The 20,056-nt window shown below is 46.8% G+C and overlaps 1 long non-coding RNA gene across 1 annotated transcript in view; it reads left to right on the top strand.

Annotated features, from left to right (window-relative positions):
• LOC128832268 (uncharacterized) overlaps positions 1-20,056 on the top strand; it is a 32,784-nt gene that overhangs the window by 6,412 nt on the left and 6,316 nt on the right. Inside the window, exon 2 of the long non-coding RNA XR_008443948.1 lies at positions 13,815-13,918. This is a non-coding gene — a long non-coding RNA (uncharacterized LOC128832268). The remainder of the gene's footprint in view (positions 1-13,814; positions 13,919-20,056) is intronic.

The raw sequence follows: 20,056 nt of genomic DNA, 5'->3' as shown, positions 1-20,056 counted from the left end.
ATGCAGCAGAATTGTGCTCCAGAATCTCAGCTTTCATTTTTTTAAATAATATTTTTAGTCCTTTTGGTTGCATACAGAACCTTGAAAATGAAAACAGAGTGTAACCAATGCAGTGATGCTCACCCAAGTCTGCACACAGCCTGGAACAGCAGCCCCACAGCTGTGAGCTGCCCCAATCAGGGCTCTGTAGACTCTGCAATGTTCCGGTTGTGGAATCTGTCATTTTTCTAAGAATTTGCAATATATGCCGCCCCAAACATCTGACATTTTGGTGCTCCTTCCCTGCGGGACCTTCCTGCAGCAGCCTCTTGCTCTCTTGGTCTTTCCATGAAGGGGAGTTAACTGAATCATAGTGCACACTCCTTGACTCTCTGTTCGACGTCCTCTGCTCCTCGGCTCCTGCCTGGGTGGCTCTACCCCTTCATGAAGGGCGTTCTAAGATCACTAATGCCTTGTGGCAGACCCCTCTTCCTTGGCGCCTATCTCTAAAAGGGCCAAACGCAAGTACTTCGTGCCAAACAAAGGACATGAGTACTTATACTCCCACCCAGCCCCAATTCCCTTGTGGCTGAAGTGGTTAACCACAAGGAAAGGCAGGAACAAACCGGGGCCACCCCCAAAAATAAAGACTCAAGGAGGATGGATCTTTTCAGACGAAAGGTTTATTCATCTTCCAGCCTTCAGCTGAGAGTGGCCAACCACCAAGCCCTCCTTGGCCGATATGACTTCAATATGTGGCAAGCCATGGCCAAGTTCGAAGGGGCGCTCCCTGAGGCTTCCAATCAATCCTGGATGAGGGCATGACCGCGCCCAGGGTGGCCGTCCAGGTGGCATCAGATGCTGCAGACGGTGCTGCCTGCACCATGGCTTCCGCTATCTCCATGAGGCGAGCCGCTTGGCTACTCCTCTCTGGGTTGTCTACTGAGGCTCAGCAGTCAATGCAGGACCTGCCCTTCGATGGCTGGACCCTATTTGCGGAAAAAACAGACAGCAAATTGCCTGATCTCAAGGACTCCTGCACCACCCTAAAAACCCTGTGTCTCTATGTCCCAGCCCCGGCGCCTAAGCGGTTCAAACTGCAGCAGCCGCAGGATCAAGGGAGTCAGCCTCGGCAGGACCAGCCCCATAAATAAGCCAAGGGCTACAAGCACCCATAGGTGCCAACTTTTCCCGGCGCCGGTGGGTGCTCAGCCCTCCCACTCGCCCACAGCCCCACCCCGACTCCACCCCGCCCCGCCTCCTCCCTGCCCTGCCCTGCCCCCATTCCAACTCCTTCCTCAAAGTCCCCGCCCCAACTCTGCCTCCTCCCTGCTCCTATTGGACCCCTTCCCCAAATCCCAGCCCTGCCTCTTCCCTGAGCGTGCTGCATTCTCCCATCTCCCCCTCCCTCCCAGCGCTTGCCACTGCAAAACAGCTGTTTTGTGGTGGCAAGCGCTGAGAGCTAGGGGGAGAAGCGGGGAAGGTGCGCTCAGGGGAGGAGGTGAAGGTGGTTAAAGTAGGGTGACCAGATGTCCCGATTTTATAGGGACAGTCCTGATTTTTGGGTCTTTTTCTTATATAGGCTCCTATTACCCCCCACCCTCGTCCCGATTTTTCACATTTGCTGTCTGGTCACCCTAGTTCAAGATAGCATACTGTGGTCATTGAATCTGATCTACACTCATGGGCTGTGAATTTGAACCCTACCCTTGGAGGTATTCAAAGAATGTGTCGGGTGCATGTTCCTTGCTTTCTGCAGGAGATCCTTTGTAAGTTTTCCCACAAGACCAACATTTCTAATTTCAGAGCAAGATTTTTAAAGTGTTCTAAGATAGACATGCAGATTCTGCTTTAGAAGTACTGTAAAATAAATCAGTATTAATTAAATAGAGAGAGGACTCCAGGAAGGAGTTAGGATAACATAATCATGTTCTGGCTTTAATGAGAGAGCTAAGTATGATCAAAGGAAAGCAAGTAATTTGGTCAAGGCAAGGGTTCCTGATACCCAGCCCCATCGCGTGAGCTGCTCATAACATTTTCAGATTCTTATAACTTCTTTGGTGCAGAGCTTGAGAATATGGGGGGTTGGAGTGTGGGGGGACGGGTGGAGGTGGCAGAGCAGTGATGGGGGTGTAAGGGTTTGGAGGTGAGGGGAATTAGAGGGCTGCAGTGAGAAGAGGGTGATAAATAGGGATGGGGAATAGGAAATGAGATGAAGGGGCAGGGAGAGGGGTTGGGGGAGTCTGAGCCACGGAGAGGGGTGGAAATTAAGGGGAATGGGAGGGAAAATGTGGGCGGCTAGGAGGGGGAGAAATGGGTAGTAAGAGGAGTGGGGGGATTGGGACGGGGCGGGCTGTCAGTTATACATTCTTTCCTCCCATTTGAAACTTCTGCCCTCTCTCTCTCCCCTCCTCCTGCCTGGGCTGGGCCCAGGGGAAGATGCCTCCTTTCATGGCCCTCCTCTCTCAGGGCAGGGTCCAGAGGGAGGATGTATCTCACACAAAGTTGGGAGGAAGGGGAATGTGTGAACCAGCATATGGTGAGCCTCTGCCACTTTGCCATGTGAGCTGGCATCTGGGGTACCCTGGCCTTCTGGGGGTCCTTGTTGCCCCATGTGTGAGACAGAATTTGGGGAGCACAGCCGCTCTGTGGGTGGTGTCTGAACCTGTCTCCCTCCCCCCATAAGTGCCATGATCAGGGAGGCACTGCTCCTCTGGAAAGTCTGAGCCTTTCTCTCTGCTCCCTCTTGCGAGGAGGATCAGGGAGGACACTGCTCCTCTGTGTGTGGGATCTGAGCCTCTCTGCCTGTTTCCTCTATGTGTTAGCCCTGCACCTTTGAGGGAATCTGAGACCCTCTCCCTGCATGCCATGTGAGCCAGGTCCAGGGAGCCCTTCCTCTCTGGGATGGGTTGAGCCCCTATCACTTCCCTTCCCATGTGAGCCAGGATCTGTCCCTCTATGGGCTGGGGGACTGAGCCCTTCTCTTTGCCCCCCCATGTGTGAGTAGGGATAATAAATGCCCAGTAGAGGGAAAATGAGACCAGGCACTGAGATAAATGGAGTGATTCACACCTCTCAGAGCTATTGTTTCAGGCTGTATTCACAGGGTGTTCTTACTCAGCTGAGAGCATCTCCTTGAGATGACAGGGCCATTTCACACCTCTCTGTGCTGCAGGTGGATGTGTAGAGCCCCTTCTCCAAACAGTCAGCCCAGATCAGAGGCAGGGACTCTCTATCTCCACTCTTCTACCCCTCCCCCTATCTAGTAGATAGAATCCTCACAGCCCCACCAGCTTCTTCCCCATAGCCCCTCCAAGCTTCACAGGGCATAGATTTTTACCCCCATTCACTAAATGGCCCCCTCAAGGATTGAACTCACAACCCTGGGTTTAGCAGGCTAATGCTCAAACCACTAAGCTATCCCTCCTCCTATGGGAGACATAAGGAGGAGGATGATCCTGGTGTGTGCGGGGCGGGGCTCAGAGCAGTGGGGTTGTATGTGTTGGGGCTTGGAGCAGCGGGGATGTAGGAGCATCAGAGCAATGGATGTGATGGAGCAATGTCAGAGCAGAGCTGGGGGTGTCTTAGCAGTTGGAGGGAATATGGGGGTCTGAGCAGTGGGGAGGAGGGCTGTTGGAGCAGTCAGGGAAGAGTGAGATGGAAAGCAGGGTATAGCATGGTGGTCACCCGCTCCTGCCCTGAGGGATTTAAAACAGCCCTGGAGGATGGCTGTGGAAGGGCAAGACACCTGGGCTGATTGGGAGGAAGCAGGCTCAGCTGGGGCCATGTCCCAATCAGGGCCCAGCTGGCCCTATAAAGGCTTGAGCCAGGAGCTCAAGCAGACAGAGTCTGTCTCTGACTGGAGAGGGTGATAGGCCTGGCTGCTTGAGAACTCACCCAGGGGACTTAGAGGAAGACAGGGCTGGGGAAAGGCCTTAGGAGCTGGGAAGCCCTAGGCTAGCAACTCCCCAGGCTGACGGGCCTAGTTTTAGGCCCACCTAGGTATTGGGCTTGCAGAGGGGCAGCCGGAGAGTGGGTAAAGGCAGCCAGTCCAAACCCCTTGTTGCCTGTGATGATTGGCTGATAGACTGCAGTCCACCCTACGGTGTGGGGGCTAAACAGAGACTGGCAGTAGCCATGACTGAGGTGATGTGGGGAGAGGGAGTGAGGGTTCCCCTAGGGTGGGGAAACCCAGTAAGACTGTGGGGTACTGCAAGAGGAAGAACCCTGGGATAAGGGCACCGGGGTCCTGAGAGGGACAGGGAGGCCAACGGCAAGTGAATCACTGGCCTGCAGAGGGCACTCGTGGGTCAAAGAGCTAATTCCTAAGGATGACTAGCAGGAGGTGCCACAGAGGTGAGTCAGTGCCTGTCTACACGGGGCATCAAAGGTGTGTGGAGAGGGATGTTGGGGAACCTTCATCTCTGTGCTCCCCCACATATCTGTTTGTGCCTTCAAAAAATGTCCCTACTGACTCCATGCTAGTCCCTACACCCTCTCCCCAGTTCTCCCAAACCTGCTGGTCCCATGCTGATGCCTGCCTCTCCATCAGAGGGGGAGGCAGGAGAACCAGGCTGTGCTAGACAAACATAGACAAGAGTTGATGAAATGATGCAGGAATAGTGAAAAGGTGGGAGGTATGGATCAGCCTTCATGTCGCACTCCCTGTCAGTACCTGACCCGAGCCACGGAAGGTAATGATCTAACCAGCAGACCAAATTCGGTGATGAATCCTGGTCATATGCCACCTGAGACACGTTGTGTATATGCTAAGAAGAAGTGAAGGGACTAACTGGGCATTCTGTGCCTGGGGTAATCATTGACAAGGAGGCAGAGATAGTGGAGGAAAGAACAGGGCTGTGGTACATGGGGGTACTGAAAAATTATTTGTTTAAAAAACCAAGGAAATTAAATGCCCTAAATCTTTGTTAACACAGAGTTAAGGTTGCCTGGTGGTGCCTCATGCTCTTCCAGAACATGGAGAGTGGCTAAACTTAAACCTCTGAAAACCAGTAAATACAGTTAAGGTACCTACCACCCTTGCCATGCAACCTTATCTCTGCTCTCTTTGGACTATACACCAACACAACAATTCTGCTCTCACAGACACAGAACACTTTGGGAACAGAGCACGTGTGTCCTGTATGACAGTCTAACTCCTTCTCTTTGCTAAGGTGGGTTTAGGTCAGGTGTAGCAAGCAGGAGCAATTTATACTTGCCGTACAATCAACACTGAACCTCCTCCATACCAAACTACCCGCCACTTGCTAAACCTTACCACCCATACTCCCTTTCCCGGAGGATTCTTTCAGAGACGTTGCCTTGGTACATTGGTTGGTGATAGAATTAGTTAGGATCCTTTCCAAATTAAAATGTTTACTTAAAAAATAAAGAAAAATGTTCCTCACTCATATGACAAAAGAAGAAAGAGGCGGGGGGGAAAAAACCCAACCAATCAACCTAAAGAGCTTTAATTTCTTTGGGTCCTAAAAAATATTTGGTCAATTTGGCTCCAGAGGTAGAAGTATGCAGGAAACTTGTACTACCATTGGATTTCCAGGACAGTGCAATGATGACACATTGCTGCCGAGGAGATGGTTAAAATATTATAATGTATTTTTTTCCAAAAGTAAAATACTGAATTTGCAAATTAAATTGGACTTTGCACAGCCTTTTAGAACATCAGCATTTTATAATTGTTGTACGAAAGCCGGGGTCGGCAACCTTTCAGAAGTGTTGTGCCGAGTCTTCATTTATTCACTCTAATTTAAGGTTTCGCGTGCCAGTAATACATTTTAACGTTTTTAGAAGGTCTCTTTCTAGAAGTCTATAATATATAACTAAACTATTGTATGTAAAGTACATAATGTTTTTAAAATGTTTAAGAAGCTTCATTTAAAATAAATGCAGAGCCGCCAGGACCTGGGTAGTGTGAGCGCCACTGAAAATCAGCTTGCGTGCTGCCTTTGGCACGTGTGTGCAGGTTGCCTACCCCTGTACTAAAGAGTTGGGAAGGTTGAATCACAAAGTCGTGTGTGTGTGTGTGTGTGTGTGTGTGTGTGTGTGTGTGTGAGAGAGAGAGAGAGAGTTTTCCCTAGCTTTTTTTTATTTCCGCAACTGAGAACCTGGCCAATATGTGATTTCCAGACATGAATCTCATAGTGCAGATGTCATCACAAGCTGACATCTCTAAAATTAGATTTGTGGCTGAGACCATTTATTTGGAAAATGAATATATTTTTCCATATATTGTATGTACATGTTATGTTTCACATATTTGGGAATATGTAAAATTCACTTAAAATATGACCGATTTTTCTGAATGTTAAAAATATAACATGACAAAGTATTTTAGCTATGTATACAATCCATTTTAGTAAATATATAATAATTCATACTTTATAATAAATAGAAATTATATTATCTCTGTAGCTAAGGTACTGCTTAACCAGATATTTTACCGGAACATGTTTCTAAATTACTGATGAATACTTGCCAAAAGGGATACAGCCATGACTGGTGTGCTTAAAATAAGATCTACTAACTCTCTTTTGGTTTGTGGTCACATGAACATACATCATACCATCCCTTATCTGTCTGGCCATTCTATTCCAGCCTGACTGGATATCCATTATTATTACTGGTTTCAGAATAGCAGCCGTGTTAGTCTGTATCTGCAAAAAGAACAGGAGTACTTGTGGCACCTTGGAGACTAACAAATTTATTAGAGCATAAGCTTTCGTGGACTACAGCCCACTTCTTCGGATGCATATAGAAGTGGACTGTAGTCCACGAAAGCTTATGCTCTAATAAATTTGTTAGTCTCCAAGGTGCCACAAGTACTCCTGTTGTTGTTGTTACTGATACCCCTTTTTACCCAAGTGATGAGCCAGTATTCAGGGTCTTGTGAGCTGTTTCCATTAGGAAGAGAAATTGATGATGGAGTCAGGTATTTCTGTGATACAGTACTGTTTATTTACAAAGAGTGTACACAAAGTCCTGTTTCCCTGAACACAGTAGTGATCAAACAACAGGACACAGTTTCCTTGCTCAATATTCCAAGCCTCTTTTTCCTGCTTTTCTCTCTACCCAAAGAACTCTCCCATAGCTTTCTCTCAGGGTCACGCTAAAAGTTCTTCTCTGGCTGTCTTTCACTTTCGGCTGCCTTCGCTATCTGCTTTCCCTGCTTCTCTCTCACGCACATGCGTGTGCGCACACACACACACCCCTCCACCAAAACAATACCCCCCAGCCCTCTGCATTTGCATTCAGTGCCCAGTGAAACCCCTCTACCCACATACTTTAGCTTATGAGTGGCCTTGCATGTAGCCTCTGTTTTGAGGGGTGGCTCCCATTGTTTCAGCTATCCCACTCCAAGAAGGAGCTTAAGGCCTTGTCTACACCAGAGGTTCTCAACCTTTTTCTTCCTGAGTCTCCCTCAATATGCCATAAAAACTCCAGGGCCCAGCAGGGGAGGAGAGGGGGGAGGGAAACTCAAGACTCCGGGCCTGGGGGGGATGACCTTTGGGCACAGACGTAATTTGACTTCTATTTTGGGGGGAGGTAAGGGGGTAGCTCAGGGTGCAGGGAAGGGATTTCTAGGGGCTGTGTGCAGGCAGGGGCATAGGTGTTAACTCTCTAGGTTCTCCGGGGCTGAAGCACCCACTAGGGTGACCAGACGTCCCGATAAAAGCGGGACTGTCCTGATTTTTAGGCGTTTGTCCTGCGTCCCGACCAGTGTTTGGTCGGGATGCAATTTGTTCCCATATTTCACACTCCTGTTTTTTGTTTTTGTTTTTGTTTTGTTTTGTTCCACCGACGGGACTCCCCGCCGGCAGAGCAAAGAAAAAAAAAAAAAAAGCCGGCGAAGGGGAAAAAAAAAAGCGCGAACACCCCCCACCATGTGTCCCGATATTTTCTTCATCCCATCTGGTGGCCCTAGCACCCCCAGGGAAAAATTAGCAGGTACTCCGCACCCACCAGCAGCCAAGCTCCCCCTCCTCACCGCCTCCCACCCAAGCGTGCCGCATCCCCACTCCTCTTCTCCCCTCCCCCCCCCGGCTACCTGGCAGCTGTTTGGAGGTGCTTAGGACTTTCCGGGAGGGAGGGGGAGGAGCGGGGATGCAGCACACTCAGGAGAGGAGGCAGAGAAGGGGCGGGGACTTGGGTGAAGGGGTGGAATGAGGGAGGGGCAGGGGCGGGACAGAGGCCCGGCCAGGGGCCGGGGGGGTCGAGCACTCACCGGGTAGAGGGGAAGTCAGCGCCTATGGGCAGGAGAGTAGCTCAGGGTGCAGGCAGGAGGTTTCTAGGGCTCTGTGCAGGCAGGAGGGTAGCTCAGGGTTCATGGAGGGGATAGTTATGGTCTGTGCATGAGAAGGGGGTAGCTAGGGCCTGTGTATGGGCAGGGGTCAGGGAGTAGCTAAGGGTGTAGGCAGGGGGTAGCTAGCGGCTGTGTGCAGCGGGAGTGTTGCTCAGGGTGCAGGGAGGAGGTAGATAGGGGCTGTCTGCGGGAAGGGGGTAGCTCAGGTTCCAGGGAGAAAGGGAGCTAGAAGCTGTGTGCAGTGCTGTTCCCCCTGCAGTGCTGTTTCCCCTGCGGTGGCTGCTCTCTGAGGGCTCTGCCTCCCCAGAGCTGGGTCCCTCCACCCGGACAGCTTTTACTGGCTGAGTGAGCAGTCAGGGGGCTGGGAGCTGAGGAGCAGCTGCAACCCTGGGCACCAGCAGCAGATGGGGGAATGCCATGGCTGCGTGCTTCATGAACCACCAGCCAGAGGAGCAGCTGCCCCACACTGCCTGGCTCCGGCTTTTCACATAATGCACAGTCAACCTGTGGAACTTCTTGCCAGAGGATGTTGTGAAGACCAAGACTATAATAAGGTTAAAAATAACTAGATAAATTCATGGTCAATGGCTATTAGCCAGGATAGGCAGGGATGGTATCCTTAGTCTCTGTTTGCCAGAAGCTGGGAATGGGTTACAGGGAATGGACCATTTGATGATTACCTGTTCTGTTCATTACCTCTGGGGCAGCTGGCATTGGCTCCTGTCAGAAGACAGGATACTGGGCCAGATGTGGCCGTTCTTATGTTCCCATCTATGACCTGGCCAGAGAGGGACTGGGAGAGAGGAAGGGGGGTGAGCTGCCACGGGAGTGCCCCCCTCTGGGTAAGGCACTGCATTTTGGTGGGGGCAACAGTAACAGCCTTGTGCCCCCCAACTCTACCCATGGGCTCAGGGTTTCTAACCGCGGGGCGCGCAGGGATTCAGGGCTTCAGCCCAGTGTTGCTCCCGGCTTCAGCCTGGGATATGGGGGTGGGGGGTGTGCAGGGGCTCCCCTGCTGTTCCTGGCTTCCATGGGGAGGGGGCATTGGGGCTCCTGACTTCAGCACTGCAGGGGGGCACCAGGGTACTCAGCTTCAACCTGGAGGAGGCACCGGGGCTCCCGGCTTCAGCCCCGCATCGCTGCCAGCTTCAGATGGTGGGGAGGGCGCCAGGGTTCCCAGCTTCAGCCTGGGGGGGGCACTATGACTCAGGGGACCAGGTTTCAGCCCCCAGGTCCTGTAGCCCCCTGAAAGGGCTTCCAGACCCCCAGGGGGCCACAGATCCCCATTTGAGAATCACTGGTCTACACTACAGAGTTTTGTCAACGCAAATTATGTTGACATACAGCCACTGCTGTAATTAAACCACTGCTGCATGTCCACACTGTGCTCCTTGTGTCCACAGAGCGCATCCACAGTAGCAGCTCTTGCATCAACACAGAGAGCAGTGCACCGTGGGTAGCTATCCCACTATGCAACTGGCTGAGGGTGTTTTGGGAAGGATTTCTGTGCCTAATGGGGGCAGGTTCAGCCATCACATGATGCAGGTTTCTCAATCCATCATTCCATGGGCATCCTACTAGATTGCCAGCCGCTTTTCAACTGCTTGGGTAACCTGCAACCCAGCCACCTCTGCCAGAAAGCATGGATCCTGCACTGCCCTTCTGTATTGTGTTGTGCGTTATGAATGCAAGGCTATAAGAGGAGCTCAATGGGGAGCTATTCAGCTGGGGGATTCCTTGAATGAGCGTATTGACATTGAGCCACAGTAATGTGCATTGCTGTAGTGTGCTGAGCCTGGCATTGTTTGTTTGCACCGTGCTATGAACCTTGTAATGATTGTTGTGTGTGTCTGAAAAGTAACACGTTTTAAATCACTTTTTTAAAGCAACACTTGGTAATATGACCAAACTGGCATTGCTGAACACTAACACAAGAAGCCCACAGAAGTGTGGATGTGGAGAGTGTGTGACGGGGGTGTGTGTGAAAGAGTGTGTGTGGGGAGTGTGTATGTGAGAAAGAGACAATGTGTGTGTCGGGGGAGAGGGAGTGTGTTGGCACATTGTCTCTTTAAGTTCATCAGTAGAAGCTGATGCACAGGCAGCTGGTATTCCCCCTCCCTCTTCCCCCAGCTCAGCAGAGATGGGGGGGGGGGAAGGGAGGGGCACACTCCAGTATTAACTCCTGCCTCCCTCCCTGGTTCTGCACAGCATGAGTCTCTCCCTGCCTCTCCCACCCCCAGCAGCCTGCCCTGCCCAGGGCCGGCTCCAGGCACCAGCCCACCAAGCATGTGCTTGGGGTGGCACCTGGAGGGGGGCGGCGTGGCGTAGCACTCCGGCCCGACAGCGGGGCCATGATTGGGCTCGCCGCCCTCCTCCCGGCGCTCTGGCCACCGGGGAGAGCGGAGCCCCGGCTGGGTGCTCTGGCCGCCGGGGAGAGCGGAGCCCGGGCCGGGCTTGGCACCCTCCCCTGCCGTGCTCCCCGGCGGGGGGTGGCGGGAGGCTTTTTTGCCTGGGGTGGCAAAAAAGCCAGAGCCGGCCCTGGCCCTGCCTACCTGCTGCTGTGGTCCTAGTGCCAGGGAGAGGCATGATTCTGTGTTAATGTTTTGATTCCATGATTCTCTCCAAGTTTTCTCACAGCCATAGGGAGGTGTTATTTACTCCTTCACATAACACAAGTAACATGGGTCACCCAATGACATTAATAGGCAGCAGGTTTAAAATGAACAAAAAGTACTTCTTTCACAACACATAATCAACTTGTGGAACTCTGCCAGGGGAGGTTGTGAAGGCCAAAACTATAACAGGGTTCAAAAAAAGTAGATAAGTTCATGGAGGTTAGATCCATCAATGACTATTAGCCAGAATGGGCAGGAATGTAACACCATGCTCTGAGTGTCCCTAGCCTCTGTTTGCCAGAAGCTGGGAATGGACGAGAGGGGAGGGATCACTCGATGATTGGTTGTTCTGTTCATTCTCTCTGAAGCTCCTGGCATTGGCCACTGTTGGAAGACAGGATACTGGGCTGGATGGACCATTGGCCTGACCCAGTATGGCTGTTCTTACATTCTTATGGTAAGTGAGGAATGTCCCAGGCCTTGGGGTAATGTAAAAGAAAGCACAAAATGTAGAGTGGGCAAAGGAGACAGAGGCAATGGTAATAAGATAAGCCTGAACAGAAAGAAGGACCAGGGAGGCTGAAGGAGGACATTTTGGCTAAGATGTTGGTAGGGATGGATTTATGAAGAGCTTTGAAAATGAGAACAACCTTGAACTTTGGATCAATTCTGGGTAAGCATCCAGACTTTAGGATGTTTGCATGAACCAAGCCTTTGAACCTTTTGGGATTCACCCATCACAAATTTCATTACCTTGCTGTTCAGAAGAATCAACCAGATAGACTGAGCAGAGGGACAGTGACTTGCTCATGAACCTCTGCACACCTGCAAACCATAATACACGTGGTAGGTTTAATTTTAGAGCTACCAGTCTTAAAGGCATCAGTGCATTTCAAGTAGCATTGCCCTCTCCAATATATATGTACACAGTATGGCATGGGCATGCAGCATGGAAAGTCTGGACATGAATGAAGTCAGAAGGCACACATGCTGCCCATTGTTTTTTTGCAGGGTCAGCCTTTAGTTAATTAATGATACACCCTTTCTCCCCATCCCAAATAAAGCAATTACAGATAAATATTCACTTACAGCTCTAGTAGTTTTCAATGATCCTGAGGTTGCCATTGTACTTTAGGAAGATGGGTATATTTACAATGATGTTTACTGATAGCCTGTTTGCTTTGACTTCTCACCATCCTTCCACTGATGCCTTCACTTTCCACACCTTCCATGCTTCTTTCCATCCCTCCTTTCCTTGCTCCACCTCCTATTTCCCCTGCAATGCCTCTTCCCCCCCTACTTCTGTCTTTCCCACTCCCCTGTTCCCATTACCTCATTCCCCTCCTGCCTTCTTCCTCACCCTACCCTGGGCCCCATATTACACTAAGATACAAGAAATCCCATAAAGGGAAAAAAACATGCCCCCCCCCACCCAAAATCAGAGAAAAAGGTGAAGTGTTACAAGATCTATTTAGTTTATATTGAGTCTTGCAATATTTGGTGTTTTACTTAAAACCCCAGCTCCTGGAGTTATATGGTTCCATGAGAATCTCAGTTTTAATTTAAAAAAGCATTTTTCTAGTCCTCATAGTTTCAGAGAAAAGTTTGAAAACTTGATTGAGTGCACCTTAAAAAGCTGAGAAACCAGAAGGCAAATAAAAACAACACCAAATTGGCTTAAAAATAATCACTCATGATTTTTGAGGCCTGACTTGTGATTTTTGAATACTTGACATTGGCAATACTTCAAACCATAGATCAAACATGATGGTTCCCAGTCATCACTTGGATCACTCTGTGTGTATGTTAGCTTCCTTTCTTCCCATCCTTTCTCTGACTTATTGGTTTATACTGTAGGCTATTTGGAACAGAGTGTTTGTACAGTATCTAGCACAACGAGGCCCTGATCCCTGACAATTGGGAGCCCAAGGTCTCTGGGAAAGCAAGCAGGGCCAAGAAAAAGAACTACAAAGACCAATACACAGAGATTGTTAGATTCTCAACTGGTGAGGGCAGAACCACTAACTAAAAGAGGTAACAGGTAGTATTTGAAGAAGGGTCATAACCTTCTCTCTCCTTGCTTCCTGAATGAGGATGATTTTGAACCTGGACCAGCTAACCCTTTACATCCTGCCTAACCATGAGAATGTGTATGTTAGACCCAGCAACATTTCTGCTGTTCCAAGTATGGGCCTCTCTTGAGCACAGGCTGCCAAAAAAATACCTAATTGGCTGGTGGTTTGGTGATGTGGACAAATGGTGATATGGCTAACAAGTGGGTAGGGATAGCTCAGTGGTTTGAGCATTGGCCTGCTAAACCCAGGGTAGGGTGGTGAGTTCAATCCTTGAGGGGACCACTTAGGGATCTGGGGTGAAAATCTGTCTGGAGATTAGCCCTGCTTTGAGCAGGGGGTTGGACTAGGTTACCTCCTGAGGTTCCTTCCAACCCTGATATTCTAAAATTATGAACATAATTTTAACTGCAGTCTTCAGAAGTGAAAAGGTAGCATATTAACCCACTGCACCTACCTATTTTTTTATGGTTAGAGTAGCTATTTTAACTGTAAGTGGGTTATAGCTTAGGTAAAATAGGAAATGACTTGAATCTTCACCCAAGCCAAATCTCTTGGCTGTTTGAAAAAGTTTAATTCTCTTGTTAAAAATATATTTCTGTTATAAATAGTATGAAAATACTCACTTTGTAACATGGTAACACCTGGTTAAATGGAGAGATTCAGTGATTATATTACTGTATAATGTTTCGTTAAACAAAAGCTCACTGTTGTAATGATTATTGTATTGTCTCTGATATTTACACGATTAGAATTTGTAAATGTGTTAAACTTCCTAAATAAAGACATAGTTCTAAAAGATGTATTTCCAATTTTTTGTTTTGTTAGGAGTGGTAGTAGAAGTGCCAAAAAACAACCCAAATCTTGCAATTCCCAGCATTGTCTGATGTATTCCACTGTTTGGCTGGCAGGCTAAAGAGCCCATCACCATAGTAAGTATCCTATTTCTGGTTATTTGAAACAAGTAATACTGGAAATATCATGAGACGCTCTGCTCTTGTGCAGTTATCAGCCTAATTTTGCAAACTTTAGGGAGTCACCGTGTTCAGATATGATATGGAGAAACATTCACATTTTGTAATGTTTCTCCAAGACTAAACCTTTGAAAGTTTTCAGGCTTCCCCTGTCACTAGTTCTAACAATGCATCAGAATTTGCAATCTCTTTTGTTTTGCCATTTTTGTACTGGGGTTGGTCATACTTTTGAGGTGCCTTTTCTGATTTGGGTTTTCCATCTCTGCTAGAGAGGAAGTACAGTATAAGGCAGATGACACCCAGTCATCAATCAAACCAGATGCTACTAGAAAAGGTCTTCCAGCATACTGGCAAACCCTTCTAATGTAGATGTATCTTATACAGCCAAAAGATTGCTTTTGCCAATGTAGCTTATACCTGTTCCCCAAACTAAATAAGCATTCTTTTGCCAGGATAACTGTCTACACTGGGCCTTTTGTTCATGTAAAATATCGTAATTAAACCCACGTACCTAGCTGGCATTACTATACTGGCAAAAGTTTTAAGTGTAGATCTGGCCCCAATATTAAATCCTTGTTTAGTGTTCATGAAACAACTCTTCTTAATATTCATGACAACAGCACAAAAATACATAAACCTAAACTGGCTCAAACCAGAACATTTGAATATTCAACTCTGAAAACAATTGAAGCAGATTTAAGAGAGAGAATCTGTCTTTGTCAACATCAAACACAACAGGTTCATCCATAGATGGTTACCAGCTCAGCAATTTTTTGGAGGAACAATGATTGACCAAGGAGCTGTAGTACAAAAGAGTAAAACATTCAGAAATATACATATTGTTATGAGCTTGGTGAAACTTTGTTATGGGTTGAATTAAAACCTTGTTGAGATTGATGAGTGAAAAGACACTCTTCAGTTAACATAACTGTAAGGATAAATTAATCTCAAGCCCTCACCTAACAGGAGTTTTGGACTGTCTGGGCGGCGAGGGTTTTGGTTGGCAGGGTGTGTCTGTATCTATAAAAGACACAGAACCAGGGCCCAAACTTTGACTATAATTGAAAAGGAGCAACAACATTCTACCATATTTTGCTCTAAGTTCAGCTAGTACAGTTCCACTGAATTCAGTGGGCTTACAGGGGAATACCTGAGAGCAGAATTTGTTTCACTATGACAAAAACAAAAATATCCAACACAATATAGCAATGATTAAACATGGAGAAGACATGGTGTATCTCCTATGTATCGTAACCCACCTATATCCTTGCAGTGTACTATATTATATACATTTAGTAATTTTCAATAGTAGTACACCTACTTAGTACATATATACTTGTATTTACCTACATGCTTATACAGATTAGTGTAATGTTCTGTATAACACTCGGATACCAAAGATCTATCTGTGTATTTACCTGTGTGCTTATATATCTCTGTGAAATATGTTATTTTTCATGGTCTAACACTACTAAATATCTGATTGTGACATACTGGTGTACATGTCATGCAAACATAAACAGTTAAATTAATTGGCCCAATTTAAGCCCTGGACTATATAGGTGAAGATAATGGGACTTGTACCTGTTTCCATCAATGCTGAATGATGCCCACTGTGTGAACTTTAGTATAAGACAGCAGCACTAATAAAATGAGATCTAACAGTTTGTAGATTAGAGTGCCATTAATTAAATTCCCTGAGGATTCCAGTCCGGTCATTCTGTCTGAATTAGAAAATAGGAAAATACTTTGCACTGAGCAAGTAGCTTAGGGATAAAGATGTCTCTTGCTAAAATTAAGCACTGATTCACAATGACATTATGAAAACACTAAACTGCACATTAAAATTCCTAAACATCACCACTACTTACAACAAGCCAATGCAAACGTTTGTTACTTCTGTGTCTAGAAATGAATTTGCAAATTAGGAATACGATGTCAGTATAAAAGAATTCAAATGAATTTTATCTGATTGGTAAGTGAACTCAAGTACTAAGATACTAAATAAATATTTGACAACAAAATTATCTGGTGTAATTTATTTTACATATGTGCTAATTGAAAACAAAAGTTTTTTCTAAGCTGCCAGCAATTTGTAGACAAACCACAAAATAGGGTGATAGTAATAGGTGACATTATGTCACATTGGAGAATTCCCCACCCAAAGGCCACAGGCATACTGAACAAATAATGAAAACCACAAGGTGGAGCATGGTTTAAAAAAAATGAAAGCTTTGTCACATTAGTCACAATGTATTTAGAAATACATCATTGAGGGTGTCTACTAATGGAAGAGGAAACTAAGATAGATGCTTTGTCCTGCAAGCCCTTACCTACGCAAATAGTCCCATTGAACTCAATTGGACTGCTTATGTAAGTAAGGTCTACCTATATGAGTAAGGGTTTTCAGATCATACCTAACACCAGGCAATTAGGGTGAAATTCACCCCAGCATGGTGGGTCGTATAAGGCCCTCCAAGCCACTTAAATTCCATGGTAATTGGTAACCCTCCACAGGGAATGAAATGCAAGCACAGGGTTATACAAACTGGCCTCTCATTCCTTAGCACACACTGTAACAGAATGATAGAACTATAGAAATGTAGAGCTCAAAAGGACTTCAAGAGGTCATCTAATCCTGCCCCCCATACTGAGACTGGACCAAGTATACCTAGATAATCTCTGACAAGTATTTGTCTAACCTGCTCTTAAAATCCTCCAATGATGGGGATTTCCAAACTTCCCTCAGAAGCCTATTCCAGTACTTAATTATCCTTACAGTTAGAAAGATTTTCCTAATATCTAACCTAATTCTCCCTTGCTGCAGATTAAGCTGATTAATTCTTGTCCTATCTCCAGTGAACATAGGGAAAAATTGATCACCATCCGTTTTATAACAGCCCTTAATATATTTGAAGACTTATCAGGTCCCACCCTCTGTCTCCTTTCTCAAGACTAAACATACCCAGCTTTTTTACTTTTTTTCTCATAGTATTCTAGCTGAGGCCTCACCAGTTCCAAGTAGATCAGGACAATTAACTCCCGTGTTTTATGTATGATAGTGCATTAATACACCCCAGAATATTAGCCTTTTTCACAATGCATCACATGGTGGCTCATATTCAGGAGTGCAAGTAGGGGGGTACCCACCAGTACGCAGTACCAGCAAGAGATTTTTAGCAGGTACAGGGTACCAGAAAGACTTGGGGCTAGCCCCCCAAGTCTGAGGGGGGGAGGCACTGTGCTCTGCTCCTTAAAAGCTAGGAGGGCATTAATTCTTTAAATGGTTTTAACAGCACAATACATATGCTAACAAACTTAAACAAAGGCTTTGTTAGCATATGTATTGTGCTGTTAAGTTGGTCAGGAGCCCTTAAGAGGGGAGGGGAGAGGTGGTGGGGACGGAAGGAATTTAAACAGTGTTTTTGATTCTGTTTCTCCCCATTGATCTGAATTATCTATGACATCCATACTGCATCACAGTCAATATTATTAGAGGAATTCCTCTGCTTGCACTGTCTAGAGGATGTTTGGATTCTGATGTCAACCCCGTTCTGCAGCCTGACAGGAATCAGGTGTTGTCCCCAGTGTACACAGAATTCTTATTTGCAGCCAAACTAGTCTAACATGCATTTTGTTAACTGGAACTGGAGCAGCAAAACAAATGCCTAATTTTCCAGCTTTGTGGGTGAGAGAACTATAAATGAAGATTATAATGCTGGACACTGACAGCCTTAAACCAGCTGCCTCAGGAATCTGCCAAGAACTTTGTTGAAAATATGTTCCTCATCTTGGCAACGGAGCTAAGACTTATCACACATCTGCCCACCTTTATTTGAATGAAGCTCCTTCTGATCTGACAGTTCAGGCATTGTCAGTTTCATCCGGAACAATTTACAAACTTGGAACCTAATCCCATAAACCTTTAATCATTTGATCAACCCCATTGAAGACAATGGGACTATTTGCATGACTATGGACCACTTTTGTGGGCTGGTAAGAGTTTCAGGAGTCGGTTCCTATAAAGGAAGTTGAATCCCCCATTCAAATGCAATGTTTGGCTACAATACCATAAAGCAGTTAAGGATACAGTTCTACTTAAAATTTGTCTTTTAATAAATCATACATATGCTGAAATGGCTCCTCACCCAACTCCCATATTCCATCTAAACAGACTGAATACTACATATGTGGAGGAAAAGTGAGTAGTTAAACATGTTGATGTTTGTATATAGAAAGGGGGGTGTCAGAGGGGATGGGGAGAGCATAGGGGCCCCGGGGCTGGGGGCAGGGAGGGGTCACGTGGTGAGGTCACATACCTCCCCTCGTGTCCCTCCCATGACTGCAGTACCGGCAAGAAACAATTTCTACTTGCACACTGCTCATATTCAATTTTGATCCACTATAACCCCCAGATTCTCTTCAGCAGTATTTGGCAGGGTGGTACCAGCCTGTGGTAGGCAAGAAATATATAAGGATTGTATATAGTTGGACACCGGTAGTGGGAAAACGCTTAAAGAATAAAGGATATGGGTGTTGCACAAGCTGAAGTGTCCCTGGACTTATTTGGGAGGGCAACCGGGCCCAGAAGAAGAGGGGCCGCCGTGCACCCTGTGACACAGTACAACTGTCTAACCAGCTATTCCCCATGTTATATTTGTACATTTGATTTTTCCTTCCTAAGTGTAATACTTTGCATTTGTCTTGACTGAATTTCATCTGGTTAGTTTCAGACCAGTTCTCCAATTTGTCAAGGTTATTTTGAATCCTGTCCTCCAAAGCTTGCAACCCACAAATTGGTATCCTCCACAAATTTTATAAGCATACTTCTACTCCATTATAAAAATCATTAATGAATAGTACTGGACCCAGGACAGATCCCTGGGAGACCCACTAAATATATTCTCCCAGTTTGAAAGAAAACCATTTAATACAGCCTTTCAACCCACATTATGGTAGTTTTATCTAGACCAGTGGTTCCCAAACTGTGGTTCACGCCCCCATTAGTGGGGCCTGGAGGAGCATTCGGGAGCATGTGACGAGGCCCAGGTCAGCCCCCACGGGGAAAGAGTATGTCATCCAGTCCTGCTCTGTCCCCTAGCGCTGCTCTGGCTCTACCCCAAGCTGCATCCCTGCCCTCATCCCCTGGCTCCCGGCCTGGCCACGGCTCCATACCTGGCTGCAGCCCTGGCTGCGCCTTCGCTCCTGCCCCTGGATACAGCTCCAGCCGGGGCCCCAACCACAGCCCAGCTGCAGCCCCATCCCTCGCTCCCAGCCCAGCTCCATCCCCAGCCCTATCAAGAAAGGAATAAGGTTGGTTTGGCATGATTTATTCTTGAAAAAATCCATGTTGACTACTACTTATAACCCTGTTATTTTCTAGGTGCTTACAAACTGATTGTTTAATAATTTGTTCCAGTATCTTTCCAGGTACTGAAGTTAGGCTGACTGGTCTATAATTCCTTAAGTTCTCTTTGTTCCAATTTTTAAAGATAGGTTCTATGTTTGCCCTTTTCCAGTCCTCTGGGCCCTCACCCATCCTCCATGAGCTCTCAGAGATAATCACTAACAGTTCCAAGAATGGATCAGCGAGTTCCTTACATATCCTAAGCCTGGTCTACACTACAGAATTAGGTCGATATAAGGCAGCTTATGTCGATCTAGCTCTGTAAGATTCTACACTAAAATGTAACTCCCACTAATGTAACTTGCCCATGACACCGACTTAATAACTCCACTGCCCTGAGAGGCGTAGCATTTAAGTTGATGTAGTTAGGCCGACACAGTGTCAATGTAAATACTGTGTTGCTTACATTGATTGTTGCTACCTTTCATAAACCATCCCACGATGCTCCACACTGGCAGTTAAATTGGTGCAAGTGCTTCTGGTGTGGACATGCACTGCCAACACAAGGAGCTTAGTCAGCATGGATTTGTCAAGAACAAATCATGTCAAACCAACTTAATATCCTTCTTTGACAGGGTAATAAGTTTTGTGGATAGGGAGGAAGCAGTAGATGTGATATATCTCAACTTTAATAAGGCTTTTAGTGCTCTCTCACATGACCTTCTCTTTATCAAATTGGGGAAATATAG

The sequence above is a fragment of the Malaclemys terrapin genome, chromosome 2, assembly GCF_027887155.1.
Source record: "Malaclemys terrapin pileata isolate rMalTer1 chromosome 2, rMalTer1.hap1, whole genome shotgun sequence".
Taxonomy (NCBI): domain Eukaryota; kingdom Metazoa; phylum Chordata; order Testudines; family Emydidae; genus Malaclemys; species Malaclemys terrapin.
Note: the sequence above shows the minus strand (reverse complement) of the source record. Positions and strands in the feature narration are given on the sequence as shown.